Consider the following 881-nt stretch of genomic DNA (forward strand, 5'->3'; position numbering starts at 1 on the left):
ATCTGTAATTTAAAATCTGTAATAATAGGTGACGAGAATATTTCATAAATGTAGCTACGAAGGAAGTTTACAGAAGAAAATATCTCAAAAATGTTAGCCCTGTGAGCCAACGTAGTGAACACAACGAAGAGGAAATGTATCCACTCATTCACGCCCATTGCATTTCATCGCTTACCGCCGCTGCATTTCGGCGGGACGTGTTGGCAGAATATAAAGTAGCACTACAAAGGCCGCAACACCTATCACACCTATCACACTTAGGCATAAAAGCGTTTCTGTACAACCTAAACAAAGCAGATAGTTTTATAATAGCAGACATAATGTGTAAAGAGAGATAACAGTGAAGTTAGACAGTTTAACTGATTATTTGGGGCAATCCCAGTTACAATATACTACAGGCTACTGCTCGTTTCTTCAGACCTCATCAGCGTATCACACGTTTGTCGCTATGTATGGCCGCTCTAGCATTAAAATAGGGAAGTTATAAAGAGATTTTAATATTGAGGCCGATAAATACGCTGTCTAAATTCAAAGATTACACTGTAACCAAGCTGAAAAGTTCTGAAGATGGCCCATAAGAGCCGCATACAGTAACTGGCTACAATAAATCGCAACCATGACTGAATAAATAATCATTTTTAAGGAAATTCTACGCTGTTGCAAGTTTCAGTCCTTTACTTCTTTTAATATGTGCAACGAGAGTTCAACTGTACAATGCAGAGGAGAGAGCGAAGAGATGGAAAAAGACACAAAATTCTCTGTAAGGGGGCAGACGTGTCTGATGTGATAGAAGAAGAAACAGAAGTCGATGCAGAAGAGATTGGAGGTCTAGTATTAGAATCAGAATTTAAAAGACCTTTGGAAGCCTCAGCATCGAATAA

Source organism: Schistocerca nitens, chromosome 5 (assembly GCF_023898315.1).
Source record: "Schistocerca nitens isolate TAMUIC-IGC-003100 chromosome 5, iqSchNite1.1, whole genome shotgun sequence".
In the NCBI taxonomy this organism is placed as follows: domain Eukaryota; kingdom Metazoa; phylum Arthropoda; class Insecta; order Orthoptera; family Acrididae; genus Schistocerca; species Schistocerca nitens.